A 14969-nucleotide genomic window follows, 5' to 3' on the forward strand; every position below is an offset into this window, starting at 1 on the left:
ACCAGGAAACATTGAAAATCTTGTTTCATTGGTGAATTTTATTCTGAATTGAATGCTGCATGGGTGATGGGGAAAAAGAGAATCTTGGCAGAAAATAAGTTTATTTGACATTCATTTTAAAACAGCCTTCTGCCAAATAAATGTGGATTGTGCTTAATTCATAGATTTGCTGTAAACTGAGTTAAAGGAAATAAAGAGAACAGAACTATACTTATTCAACCAGTTACTAATTTCTGAAATATAATTCTTTGTAAAATGTCAAAGCTGATGTGTTAATAGTGGAGGAAAAGGGCGGTTGTCATTGTGTGTCAGCATAGACAGCTTTGCACGCAAATAAACACAAAATGCACCTGTAACAGATCATTCGTTAATAATGAATTCACCTTAGATGGAAAAGGAAGTAAACGCTGTAGAAGACTGATCTTAAGAAGATTTATTTCCAATTGTTTGGAAACAGTTCCACAGCTAGAGTTTTTTCTATGATCTACTCTCTTCTAAACAACCGCCAGACGCTCTTGGTTAATTTTTAGTGGCACTCTAAATCAAAGTGAATTGTTATTCTATGAAGGGATTATTCTTTTAGAGGTAGAAATACATTTGTAGCGTATTAGAGAAAATTACAAAGATTATTTATATCACAGAGGTGTTTCCTTTGGAACATCTACCATTGCATTATCACTTTTGACTCATAAGTCTGGCATTTTAAAATCATAACACCCTCTGATTTAAATTTATAAGAACACGGTCCAGGATTTTCAGACAACTAAAAATATACCTTTACAAATGTAAATCTGGTTATCAGTTTTTACAGAAGGATGCAGAAGAAAGTGCTAGAATTCAGCAAATGCTGCATTTTGCTTTAAATATGGATGTTGTACTGATGAGGTCTGATCCCATTGTTTAAAATGGTATTCTGCTTACCACCAGATGCAAGTTTTGACTTTTGAGAAAAAGTGTGAAAAAGTAATTAAAGGGAAATAATGAGTCCACAGGATCAGAGATTGAAAAAAAAGGTACAGTAAAATGAAGTTGGGAAAAATGGTAATTTTAATAAAAATAAACTAAATGAAATGGTACTGGGATTCTTTCAACAGTGGGTATTTATACAGTGAAATTAGTCCATCATTATTATATATACTAATAGGTGAAGTGATAGAAATAACACATTCTAGAAAGAAATTGCTGATTATATAAAATACTTTTTTACTGTATTTATATCACTTTGGAAAATACAAAATTTTCTGTATGATCTAAGCAAAAAAACCTCAAACTCATTTTACATTTCGTGGAGAATGCTACAAAAAAATTGCATCATTTCCTAACAAGTGTGAGAGCTTTATTATAATGGAAGCAGTTGTTAACTCTTAAGATATGTCACAATCTAGAATTGGTTTAAGGAAAATGTTTCTTGTTTGGGGCAAATTATTACTTTTAGTAGTCCAAATAAGGCTTAAAACAGGAGAAAATACTTACAGAAGATACATTTGAGAAAGGACTTGTACTCAGAACTTACAGAACTCAATAAGAAGACAGAAATTCCTATTAAAGAAATGGACAAAAGATTTGACCAAATTCTTCACAAAAGAAGTTACAGGATGACAAATAAACACATGAAAACGTGCCCAATATCATTAGCATCAAAGGACAAATCAAAGCTACAAAGAGATGCTGCTACAAAGTTTTTAGAATATTAAAATCAAAAAGGCCGCTCATACTATGTGTTGGTAAGGATACAGCACAACTGGAACATTAAGACACTGCTCTTGGGTATCAATTTGGCAGTTTCTCCAAAAGCTAAACACACATCTACCATATATCCCAGCCACTCCATTCCTGGGTGTCTACCGCAAAGAGAAGAACATGAATGTTAATATCCGATTTATTTGTAGTAGTGCAAACTAGAAACAACCCAAATGTCTGCCGACAGGTGAACAGAAAGACAATCTGTGATATATGTACACAGTGGATTACTTCCTAGCAGCAAAGTGGAACGAACCACTGATAAACCCACCAGCATGGATGAATCTCAAAAGCATCATTTTACGTGAGAGAAATCAGAGGAAAAAAGAGTACAGACTCTGAGTCTATTGATATGTAATTTTAGAAACTGCAAACTCATCTGTAAAGACACAAAGCAGATCAATGGGTGGCCAAGGCATGAGGATGGAGGACAGATTAAGACTCCAGGACGGTTTTGGAATTGATGGAAATGTGTGTTACTTTAACTGTAGTGATGATTTTGCAAGTGTATACATATGTCAAAATCCATTAACGTGTGCACTTTATTTTTTTTTTTTCAACGTTTTTTATTTATTTTTGGGACAGAGAGAGACAGAGCATGAACGGGGGAGGGGCAGAGAGAGAGGGAGACACAGAATCGGAAACAGGCTCCAGGCTCCGAGCCATCAGCCCAGAGCCTGACGCGGGGCTCGAACTCACGGACCGCGAGATCGTGACCTGGCTGAAGTCGGACGCTTAACCGACTGCGCCACCCAGGCGCCCCTAACGTGTGCACTTTAAATGTGTGCTGTTTGTTGGATGTCAATTATACCTCAACAAAGATGCCAAAATAATGATTAAAATAGAAGCGAGTTACCTAAAAATAAACAAACTTTTTTAAAATACGAGAGTCAGAATAACTTCAGTTTCTTTCATGGATTTTCCCTCAAAGAGAGCATTTGCTCCAAGACATTAGAAGAATAATTCAGTATTGTCACCCCTGGAGAGCAAGAGATACTTACTACAAAGGAGGAACCAGCAATTGTAGAAAAAAGAATATATATTGACCATATACCTATTTACAGTCTTGGGGTGCCTGGGTGGCTCAGTTGGTTAAGCGTCAACTGTTGATTTCGGCTCAAGTTATGATCCCAGGGTGGTGGGATAGTTCTACATTGGGCGTGGAACCTGCTTAAGATTCTCTCTCTTCCTCTCTGCCCCTCCTACTCTCTCTCTCTCTCAAACACAAACAAACAAAACACATTTACAGTCTTGCTAAAAAAATTTTAGAAACTAGTGATACTATATTCATGACACTTAAAAATATTTATGTGCGGGACGCCTGGGTGGCTGTCGGTTGAGCGTCTGACTTCAGCTCAGGTCATGATCTCTCAGTTTGTGGGTTCGAGCCCCGCATCGGGCTCTGTGCTAACAAACAGCTCGGAGCCTGGAGCCTGCTTCGGATTCTGTGTCTCCCTCTCAATCTCTCCCCTTCCGCTGCTCGTGCTCTGTCTCTCAAAAATAAATAAATGTTAAAAAAATTAAAAAAAAAATATTTATGTGCTAATGCCTCATTTGAAATAACTTAGTATATACATTTCTTTAAAAACTATTCACTACTCGGGGCGCCTGGGTGGCGCAGTCGGTTAAGTGTCCGACTTCAGCCAGGTCACGATCTCTCAGTCCGTGGGTTCGAGCCCCGCGTCAGGCTCTCAGCTGATGGCTCAGAGCCTGGAGCCTGTTTCCGATTCTCTGTCTCCCTCTCTCTCTGCCCCTCCCCCGTTCATGCTCTGTCTCTCTCTCTCCCAAAAATAAAATAAAAAACGTTGGAAAAAAAAAATTAAAAAAAAAAAAAAACTATTCACTACTCAAACATAAACCATTTTGCCTGTGCTCCAGCCCCATAGGTCCAAGTGTTCTGGCATGTTTCTGCTTACAAATTGCACATTCACCTTAAACCCAAGTTGCCATACTGTATAGCCAGGTGATTCAGAGAGCAGACTCGACCTCACAGAGACCTGGATTCAAAGCCTGGCTATACCACTTATCCTGTAATCTTGGGCAAGGTCTCCAAAATGAGAATACTACTGATAGTACCTAGGATTGTATGAGGCTTAAACTAGATCTATATAAAATGCCTGGCACAGGTACTTAATAAATATTGCCTACAGAGAAAGACAGATACCATATGTGTTCACTCTTATGTGGATCCTGAGAAACTTACCAGGAACCCATGCGGGAGGGAAAGGGGGAAAAAAAAGAGGTTAGAGTGGGAGAGAGCCAAAGCATAAGAGACTCTTAAAAACTGAGAACAGGGGTGCCTGGGTGGCTCAGTCGGTTAAGCCTCCGACTTCAGCTCAGGTCACGATCTCGCGATCCGTGAGTTCCAGCCCCGCGTCGGGCTCTGGGCTGATGGCTCAGAGCCTGGAGCCTGCTTCCGATTCTGTGTCTCCCTCTCTCTCTGCCCCTCCCCCGTTCATGCTCTGTCTCTCTCTGTCTCAAAAATAAATAAACGTTAAAAAAAAAAATTAAAAAACAAAAAACAAAAAAAACCTGAGAACAAACTGAGGGTTGATGGGGGGGAGGGGTATTGAGGAGGACACCTTTTGGGATGAGCACTGGGTGTTGTATGGAAACCAATTTGACAATAAATTTCATATATTAAAAAAAAAACTGAGAACAAACTGAGGGTTGATGGGGGGTGGCAGGGAGGGGAGGGTGAGTGATGGGCATTGAAGAGGGCATCTTTTGGGATGAGCACTGGGTGTTGTATGGAAACCAATTTGGCAATAAATTTCATATATTGAAAAAAAAGAAAAAAATAAATAAAATTACATTGACAATTTGTTAAAATAAACAAACAAATAAGTAAATAAATATTACCCATTCTTATTTAAGAACAAAATTAGTTTTCTCTAAAAATTTAACCCTCCTTTCCCATCACCATATTTCTTTTTATAGCTCCCGCAAATATTCGCATCTTTTAGACTGAAAATCTTGGGGAAAATATTTGAATTTTGTGTTCCCTTCATTATCTTCATTCACTGGAACACCAATTTTGCATGAGAACGTTACTTAGATTTTTCTTTTGTAATCAACTCCCAGTACAATTGGTCTCTCCAGACCCTCTTGGACTCTTTGCTATACAGTTGTTCAGCAAACCACAACCACAGTAGACACTAGCTGGGTGATTGAGGCACTAGCTGGGTTACTTACCCTCAGCAAGCTTCAGTGTCTCCACTACAAATGCGGGGTTGGGGGTGGTAATATCGGCCTCGTAGAGTTATGCGAGGACTAAAACTCCTTCTTACGGTGCCCGTACAAGAGTGATTATCTGACAAACGGGGGTTACTTTTACCATTTTCTAATTCTCTGTTCAACATTTACAACTTAAGATCATGTTAGCTTTTTCAGTCACCACGTCTCACCGTTGCTTCGCTTATTTTACAGCCCACAAAGCCTCCGAACATTTCCCTACACATACTGGGCTTTGGTTATTCTACATACCATCCTCCTCTCCTTGCATAGTTAGTGATTCTCAGCTGGCTCAACTGAGAATGAACTGGAATGCCCCTAAAAATACTGATGCTCAGGCCACACTGAGACCAATTAAATAAAAATCTCTCTACGTCAATTCTAACATGCAGTGTTGGCATTGAGAACCGCAGCTTTGTTTTGCCGGTTTTGGTTCGGTTGCATCGTTCATGTTTGCTTGGTTTTGTTTGGGACCTACTTGTAGAATTTTGCGTCCATTTCTGAAGATATTTTTGGATCTTGGTTTTACCGTAAGACATGCTACCTACCCCTTGTACTACCCAGTTTCTGCAAATTTAGGCATCGTGTCAGCAACATCCTTAACCAAATCATTCATACAAATTAGAGAATAAGACCCTAACATCCTCCTGGAGAATTCTCCATAACTTGGCATCAACTCATTAGTCAGCACTTTGGGGAATATCATTAATCGATTACTCTAATTATAAATCCAGATAACTACACTGACAATATTTCTTGATGTGCAAACATCATTCCTTCTAAATCTTTTCCTTCTAAGGGTACTATAAGAGAGCTTGTCAAGGACTCTCTAAAATCAATATATATATTATGATCCTATCTAAAAATGATACAAAGTTTGTATGGCCTGATTTTTCTAGTAAACCTGCTCTCCTCCTGATCACAAGTTTCCTTTCTCAGTTCGTAAAGACTCAACAGTTCATCCTAGAGTCTCACTGGGAGTTATAGCATGCTCTCAACTCAATAGCTTGCAGATTCTTTTTTTTTTTTCTTTTTAATTTGAGACTTTATTTTCCAATATTTTAAGCACCCTTCAGTTCTCTCAAAATTCCTGAAGATGATCAATAGCCACTTAGTAATCATCCACAGTTCTTTGATGGATAGATATGATGGTATCTTTTTGAGATATTGTTCACCCAGTCCTTGAGATAAACTTGACCAGATGGGTATTTCTTTGCTACTTTACTCTCTTGATCTCCCTTACTTCTTGTTACTATTTATTTTGTCCTTTCCAAGCGATGATAAATCTTCATAGGAAAAAAAAAATTGGAAACGCCTTTAAAGTTAGTAAAAGTAAAGTTAGTAAAGAGCGTTCTGTAGCTGAATTTAATTTTGTTCTATTCAGTAGCATTGTGCCATTCACCCCAAGGTGTAGCTGTGTACCCCATTCTTGTTTCCTTAACCTACAAGTCTTTTTTTTTTTTTTTTTTTTTGCTATTCATAATTTTCACAAGCCTCAGTATCTTGTGAACTTTTAGCTTCACTGACATTTCCATATATTCCTTGGTACTCCTCCCAATTATTTCCCCTTCTTCCTCCTCCACAAATTCCCCTCCTCCCCCTCCTCCTTTCACCTCTACCTCTTCCTTCCCTTCCTCCTCCTCCTCCTCTTCTTCTTGTCCTCCTCCTCCTCCTTCTGCCTTTGCGTCGTATTTCTTTTTTCATTTTTTCAAGAGTCCTTTAAATATGAACTTCCTGGAGATTTCTCCATGCATTCATATCCATCACTTTATCTTTCTCCCTTTTTCTCCCCCATCAATGTAGATCAGAGGTACAAGATTTTTTTCTGTAAAGAAGCAGAGTATTACCTGCAGGGTTATCGGCAGCAGCAGAAGCTAAGAGAGTGGCATAGAACAGATTCTTCCCCAGAGCCTTCAGACAGAACGTGGTACTACCAACACCTTGATTTTGAACTTCTAGCCAGCCATGGGAGAATAAATTACTGTTGTTTTGAACCACACAGTTAGTTTTACTTTGTGACAACAGCCATAGGAAATTAAAATGGAAACACATACAAATTCACCTTGCAAATGATGGTATCTCAGCCTCAAGGTTTGTAAAGGTCTCTTCTGGATATTTGTTTATTTCCTCAGGGGTTCTCTCTCTTCTCTTCTATGCTGTCTTGCTTTCCAAAATGGCATCAGGCCATACAAGAAACATTTATATGTCATGGCTGCATTTGGGATGGAGGGCCTGGTCTTCTATGACGTATGGTTGATGTCAATTGTGACTTCTTAACCCAACTGAGACTTTTTTTTTCCAACTGAGATTTCTTAACCCAGGGTCTCTATACCCTCGTGTCCAATCTCACTTCCTTCACTATGATACAGCTTTGTCTTCCTGACTGAGGTATAGTTGGTCCTACCTAGTGTTTTGGGTCATACACTGGCAGCCATTGATGATGAACATGACCTTTCCCCTGACTCTTATTCCAAAGTGCCTATTCTCTATGGCCTGCCCCAAATGAAGCCTGTTTGGTTATCATTGTCTCTTCTCTATTTATGCTATCTTCTTGTAGGCTCAGGACCTCTCAGTTAGATACTTTCTTTGCATGAAGTCAGACTGTGCTGGACACTGGGAGGCTGCCTTCCGACCCACAAATCTAGGGCCCTCCCTCAGCCTTCTACTCTACCATTTCTATAGCCTAAAGTCTGTGATGCTATATTAACCACGGCTTTCTTTGGGAGGCATTGAAAGTGTTTTCAGTCTTCACCTGAGGAAGCCAGCTACAGACTCCTGACCTGGAATTCTCCTAAACATATCTGGTTGCTTCTACTGCGGTGTTCTCCTCTGAAATTCACCTCTAGGCTAGGGAGGGAGAAAGCCACACCTCTCCTGTTTCCACCCCTCAGCAGCAGGCAGACTATTTCTTTCCCTTACAGGGTGGCAAGAACTTTTCCACATTACATTCTCATTGTTTCTTCTGTATATCCAAGTTATGGTCAGTCCTTTTTCTTTAAAGCTTATTTATTTTGAGGGAGAGAGAGCAAGCACAGGGGAGGGGCAGAGAGAGAGGGAAAGAGAGAGTCCCCAGTAGACTCTGAGCCACCAGCTCAAAGCCCAACACAGGGCTCGATCCCATGAATTGTGAGATCATAACCTGCGCTGAAATCAAGAGTCAGACACTTAACCAATTGAGCCACCAAGCACCCCTCTGGTCAGTCCTTTAAACTTTGGTTCTAGAATAAAATGTAAACTTTGATGATGGTGAGAAAATCCTTTTTTCTCTCTTAAAAACCATCTTTCAAGACTGTTGTCTTCCTATAAATGTTTACAAGTCAAATTTGGAACTAAAGGCTGATCAATGACTTTTTCTTTCAAAACTCTACTTGTTTCCTTTTCCCAGAGATAAGATGCCCACAGGTAAGCCAACTCTACCTGGCAGAAGGACCATGGATGGTAAAGACAAGTTCTTGAAAAAGGAAAATACACCAGAAGATATTTCAAAATAGTTCTACAACAGAGTCATTCATAACTTTATTATCAGAACTTCATTTTTTTTTGAGAGCTTTCCTAACGTGTTGAGCTTTGTGTCTTTTAAGTCCCAAGAGTTGTTTTGTTTTGTCTTTACTTCTCTTAGAAGACCTTGAATTGACTTTACATGATGAATACAGCTATTTGGGGCTCTGATGAGTTAGCCATACTCTTTTAGCTTTAGAAGCTTCTCTACGGGACATTTAGAACAATTTCTCAAGAGCTGCCCTGGAGGGCATTCAGAAACCCTCCAGAGTTTATTCTCAAAAAAGCTCTCTTGTATCCAAGCTGAAATTCCCAAGGCCAGACTCATCTTCCATGACATAATTCTCTCCTATCTCTGGAAGGAATTTCTGTCTCCCTAGGCATCTGCTAGTATCCTGTAATCCCCTACACCGGCATTCCCAAGGGTCTCAACAAAGGTATCTTCATGGTTTCTCCTGGGAAGCTCCAGTCAAAGAGGATTTCTGATGGCCTATTCTGACATCCAGAATTGTTGAGAAGGGTGTGCAAATACTACTATGTGGCAGTGAATTTCCTGTCAAATTCTTCTATATTTTTAATATGTATCATTAACCATATACTGTGAATTGAGAAAAGTCAAAAAAGAACAAAAATTTTCAATGTAGATCACAAAAGTAGCCCATTCTCTCAAGTGATGAATTTATTTTTCAGTATTTTCCCACTTAAATTGTGTTCTTTTATTTTCTAGTACTTTTCTTTATTTCTTTAATGTTTACTTATTTATTTTGAGGGAGAAAGAGAGAGAGAGCATGAGCAGGCTCTGTGCTGTCAGCACAGAGCCCATCACGGGGGCTCCATCTCACAAACTGTGAGATCATGACCTGAGCAGAAATCAAGAATTGGGCACTCAACTAACTAAGCCACCCAGGTGCTCCTAGTACTTTTCTTTAGAACAGTACATTATTGTAGTCCACTGATTCTCTTCCCACATTCCTTTCCACATTCTTTTCCTTCAAAAGATGACAAAAATATATTTAAAGAACAATATGAATTTTAAATGTCAATTTAAGGACTTATTAAATTATATGAATATATATAATTTGAATGTATACATTCAAGGTAGCTGTTTTGCATTTATTGACTCAAATTACCAAACATTTGTGATTCCACATTTTGTACAAGGTGCTGTGTTAGCTGTTGCAATACCATACCAACCCTTTAACAACCCCAATCCGGTTATTATAATTCACAAGATACAGTATGGCAGAAGGGCATGGACTTGGAAGTCAGATCGATTTCAGCTCTTCTTTGATCTGCCATTTACAAACTGTGATATTGGGCAAAATAGCTATTATTATTATTATTATTATTATTATTATTATTATTATCAGGCTGCTGATGAAAAGTACCACAATGTTCAGCATGTGCACTGAAGGGAAGTGACTAGTTCTGAGGTTAGTAAGGATGAATTTCAAAATATTTGACAAAGAAATGGAATTAGAGGGAAACTTTCAAACATGAGTAGGACTGCAGAGGGTGAAACTAAGGCAGGGCCAGGAGAAAAAGAATACTCCTTGGTTTATAAATAAAACACCCAAAGTTTAAAAGTATTTGTGTCTTCTTATTTGCCCTATCCATTTAATTAATATAAGGGTTCTAAATGTTATAATTAATTATATTATATTAATTATGTAATAATTAACTATACATAATGAACATACACGTTGTTTTACCACTGTACAAAAATGTGCTACTTTGTTGTTTATATTTTATGACACATCCAAGTGAATATGCTTTGAAAATGTTATAATATGATAAAACCCAAAGCATATACCACTTTTTGACCTACTATCGTATATAGTTAACCAAAAATGATCTTTAAAGTAAATAAGGAATTCTGTACATTTAGTCCCACCTTTATCCAATGGGGTCTTTATTACTAACCTTGTGTTAAAATCTTGCACAGCCCAAAATCTATTTTCCTGGCTTCTCTCAAACTGGGTGCAACTCTGTTTTAAGCAGAATGCTTCACAACGTGACAAATAGCTTAGACGGTAGGGAAATTGTTTTTTCGCTCTTGCACACAATCTCTCTAGAAATGTTGTTCCTAAATGAATGTGCTGTTTGTTTGTTTTTTTTAAATGTTCCCTAATCTTGTTATTGAAAGTTAAATACATTAAGATAGTTGCTAATCAGGGGACTTGTGGATTCCAAAGAAAGGACAGGCCAGCCTGTACTTGTCTAGTTCAGACTAGCAGTGCCCCAAGTTGGGGGGGGAGGGGGTTGTGCATGCAGGCATGCTCAAAACCACCCACTGAGATACAGCTGGAAAATATGAGGACTTATGTTTACATACATGTTTTTTACATTCTCCTTGTATACGTTGTTACATCGTGCGCACACTTGGTTACCATCATAACATATGTATCCAATTTGTACAAAACAAAAAAATCAGTTAGATAAGTTGGGGGGATGTGCTCAGTTATTTTTAAATGTTAGAGATGTGCAATTTCAAACACTGATGCACTGCATAAGAGTTAGTGCCCTTTGAATCTTATGCTCAGGGGACTAAGTTGGGGTTGGTCACACAACAGAAATAACCCGAACCTTCAGTGTCATTTAGCATATCTTCTGTCAGAGAATAGATGGGTTTATGAGCTACATTTGGACTTTTATGCTTGCTTCACCATTGTAGGTGTTTTTTATTTTATTTTTTTCTTAAACAACAACAACAAAAACAGAAGCACTCCATATTGCTTGGCCCCCGGCTTCAGTAAGTATCATTGTGCTGTTCTATTTATCAGCTTGAGATTGGCAATAGCAAATAATTAGCAGTAACTTCATAATTGCCACAGTGCTATCATTTATTGAATAATTTTGGACCTCACAGAAAATATAATGGGTAAAATGGGAACGGGCTTCTCTCACCTGCATTGACTCCAGAAGGGGAGGATTTTAATCTCAAACACAGAAACTATTTGTTAACTTTTCTTATGGGAAGCCCCCTTCACTACCACCCCTTTCCTTCCCTACCGCGCGCGCGCGCACACACACACACACACACACACACACACACACACACAAAGGTTGTTAATCAGAGATACTCTCAATTAGGGGAATGAAGGATTCTCTAGTCAGTTTTTTGTTCCCTGAATAAATTTTGATTAATATAAAAATGATTTTTAACCAATGCTCATGTTGAAAATGACTTCAGAGGAGCACCTGGGAGGCTCACTCCCAGGAGGTTAAATATCTGACTTCAGCTCATGGTTCGTGAGTTCATGCCCCTTATCAGGCTCTGTGCTGACAGCTAAGAGCCTGGAGTCTGTTTCTGAGTCTGGGTCTCCCTCTCTCTCTCTGCCCCCCTCTCTCTCTCTCTCTCTCTCTGTCTCAAAAATAAACATTAAAAAAATTTTTAATGACTTCCAGATGTTATAGTGTACTTCATTTTAGTAAACTGAACTAAATCTGTCTTTTTTTCTGATAAAGCATTTTGTAAGACCAAGGATTCCCATTCCTTATACCAACTTTCAACCTCTAGAATTATAGCAGTAGGAGAATAAATGTCTATATGGACCTCAAAAAACGTTTGACATTTAGGGATTATTTTCACAAAATATTTAGGTTGACATCCTTTTCTTATCATCTATCTTTTTCTCTGAAAGTGTTACTGCCAGACTATTTTGGTTAAATTGAAGATTCTGGTCAATTGCATGTAGGGGGAGAAGGTGGGTGTCCTATGAAGTCCCGTCTTACTTGAAGTATTCCTTTGAGTGACCAGTGCCTTAAAAAATAAGTCTAGACAGAATCAACCATTAACACTCTTGAGAGTGTTAATGAAACATTTAACACTCTTTCTGATCCTGCTTTCTTCTTCTTTTTTAAAGATCTTACTTTTAAGTAATCTCTACACCCAATGTGGGGCTCAAACTCACAACCCTGAGATCAAGAGTCACATGCTCCACTGACTGAACCAACTAGACGCCCCTCTGTTTTCTGACTTTTTCTGGGAAAATTTAGCACTGAGGACGTTGAAACTATTTTACATATTCTTTTCGCCAGAAAGTGTAGGAAATCTCTGGTATAAAAAAAAAAATAGAGAAAGATCTTATAGCCACAAACATTTGGAAATCCTAGGTGTAAAGGAAACTAATTTTCTTCGGGTTTCCAATTTCTACCAACACATGCTATCAAGTTTGTTTTACATGATGAGCCCACTGCCTGAGTCCACAAAATCTCAGAGATGAGAGGGTCTAGCAACCACTCTACGAGAGATAAGACGCAGGGTACTTGTTTAATTTGGGCTGTCGATAGTGGTGAGCCATGACGCTTGCTTCCAGTCTTTTCAGAAAGAAGCATTCGTGCCTTCAAAGGTAAACACGAGTGTTTGGGTGATGCAGTCAGTGAAGCGTCCAGCTCTTGATCTCGGCTCAGGTCATGATCTCACGGTTTGTGAGTTCGAGCCCCGAATCAGGCTGTGTGCTCTTAGCACAGAGCCTGCTTGGGATTCTGTCTCTTCTTCTCTCTTCCCCTCCCCTGCTTGTGCTCTCTCTCTCTCTCTCTCTCAAAATAAATAAAAATTAAAAAAGGTGAACTCAAAGAATGTAATTTCCATACTGGTTTATGGTATTGTTTGAGTGTTGTCTAAGGCTAGTCTCTCCTAAAATTATTTCCGGAAGAGTAGGCCAAACTTCACCATAAAAAAATCACCTGATAGTATTTTTTTTTCCAAAGGTGGCACTAGTACAACAAATTGTTAGAATAGAAGGTGCTTGATAACATTTTTGAGTAATAATACAAAATATTGCATCTATTCGCACAGTTTACAATAGCTATTATGTACAAGATGACCTTCAAATATATAATTATGTAGGAGCATTTTATGATTTTTAGAAATGAATATAGATCATCTTACCTTTAAATTACTTGATTGGGGTGCCTAGGTGACTCAGGTGGTTAAGTGTCCCGCTTGAGCTCAGGTCATGGTCTTGCAGCTTGTGGGTTCGAGCCCGGAGTCGGGCTTTTGCTGGCGGCTCAGAGCCTGGAGCCTGCTTCGGATTCTAGGTCTCCCTCTTTCTCTTCTCCTCCCCCACTTGTGCTCTGTCTCAAAAATAAATAAACATTTTTAAAAAATTTTAATTACTTGAAGTTACTCAGTATTTATTTATTTATTTATTTATTTATTTATGGCAAGAACACCTTAAGGGATAAAAGTAAAATGCTGATCTAATTGCAGCTGATGGCAGCGATAAGGCTCCGGAATTGAACAGAAATGCGTGAATTAGAAAACAGAATCTGGAGCTTAATCAGCCTTATCTTATACAAGAATAACAACCTCTCGTCCACAGATGTGTTGTGAAGACGGAATGGAAACATGCAGGTGCAAGACTTCACCCAGCGTCTGGCACACGGGAAGCCCTCTATTGGAGGGGGCTATTACTAGTAATGCCGTGATAGTTTGTAGGAGGTCTTAGAACAGAATTGTACCCTCTCCTGGAGAGTGAGAGAAAGATTTTGAGAAAGTGGCAGTTGTGTTTGTTATCTCGGAACAAGGCAGTTCATCTCCCTCCAAATGTTTGCTGTCTTCATCAGCAGTATCCCGCCTATCATTCAGAAATAGAGCAAACTTGGGGCGCCTGGGTGGCTCAGTCGGTTAAGCGTCCGACTTCGGCTCAGGTCACCATCTCGCGGTCCGTGAGTTCGAGCCCCGCGTCGGGCTCTGGGCTGACGGCTCAGGGCCTGGAGCCTGCTTCCGATTCTGTGTCTCCCTCTCTCTCTGCCCCTCCCCCGTTCATGCTGTGTCTCTCCCTGTCTCAAAAATAAATAAACGTTAAAAAAATAAATTAAAAAAAAAAAAGAAATAGAGCAAACTATTCTCAGAAGTTAAAACATTTCATTAACGTCATTCCCATGGAAACTTCTGCAGAAAAGAAGTCATGCTGATCAATGGTAATTGATTATGTTAGAATCAGATACAAAATTCAACTCTCACTGCTTTTTAATCCGAGCCTGCTCCTTTACACCCATTCAGGATCTAGCCAGGCCATTGCTGGCTCTGGCATGACTCAAGAAATTAGGCAGACACCTAGCCCATTTATGTTCGCAGGCAGAAAATCTTTATTCTTTATCTCTACCAAACCATTTTGCAAATTTTCTTTGTAACACGCACACATGCTTTTGCACTTGCAAAAATTTGGGCTGATAGACAAGCAGTTCTTACCACAAATGGAATAGTTGAGTATAATTCGGTCTTTATTTTCAGCAGTCGCAATAAAAGGAAATTCAAAATTTATCAAATAGATAGCTTAGGGAGTGGTTATTCATATCAGAATTTCTTTATCATTAGCTTCTAGAATAAAACAAAGGGCCGTCAGAGAAGCATGAAGCTAAAATGTTAGGAGCTCTTGAGCAATGAAGCAATGAAAAAAATAATAAATTTACCAAACTTTTACTTATATACAGTCTGCTGGGGCAGATTTACCTCTGGATACTCCTGGGTCTATTTGTTTATTTGTTTT

At 38.8% G+C, this 14969-nt stretch overlaps 1 long non-coding RNA gene across 1 annotated transcript; it reads right to left on the bottom strand.

Annotated features, from left to right (window-relative positions):
• Positions 1-6325: 6325 nt before the first annotated feature.
• LOC131483973 (uncharacterized) lies at positions 6326-7622 on the bottom strand. The gene is made up of 2 exons (XR_009247968.1): positions 7037-7622; positions 6326-6799 (listed from the first exon to the last, which is right to left on the bottom strand). It is a non-coding gene; the product is annotated as an uncharacterized LOC131483973 (long non-coding RNA).
• Between the last annotated feature and the right edge of the window lie 7347 nt (positions 7623-14969).

The sequence above is a fragment of the Neofelis nebulosa genome, chromosome 8, assembly GCF_028018385.1.
Source record: "Neofelis nebulosa isolate mNeoNeb1 chromosome 8, mNeoNeb1.pri, whole genome shotgun sequence".
Classification (NCBI taxonomy): domain Eukaryota; kingdom Metazoa; phylum Chordata; class Mammalia; order Carnivora; family Felidae; genus Neofelis; species Neofelis nebulosa.